We start from the raw sequence: 376 nt of genomic DNA, 5'->3' as shown, positions 1-376 counted from the left end.
AATATAAGTTTTTATTCCATGTTTTCCAGACTTGAAGGTCTGTATATCTGAAATGGGCAAAGTCCTCTGAATACACCATCTGCTCATAAATCTTCTTGTATAGTAAACCTGGAATGTAGCTTCTTTGTAAAAACTGATTCCAGTTTCCAAATATTCCTCTGATAGTTTTTTTTTTATCATCACTTGGAGTTTTTCTTTTTGTACCTGCACTGTCAAAGCACAATAAAGAATTTTTAAAATTTTTAAGTTTATAATTTTTTTGAAGAGAGAGGGTAGCTGTCTTATTTGCTCCATAATTGCAAATAACTTTCATTTTTAGTTTTATTATCACTAATTAAAAGAATAAACTCAATGACTTTTTTTTCCTTTTTACATC

This window comes from Propithecus coquereli, unplaced genomic scaffold, assembly GCF_000956105.1.
Source record: "Propithecus coquereli isolate 6110/MARCELLA unplaced genomic scaffold, Pcoq_1.0 Scaffold829, whole genome shotgun sequence".
In the NCBI taxonomy this organism is placed as follows: Eukaryota; Metazoa; Chordata; class Mammalia; order Primates; family Indriidae; genus Propithecus; species Propithecus coquereli.
The sequence above is the reverse complement of the archived record's forward strand: the minus strand, read 5'-3'. Positions refer to the sequence as shown.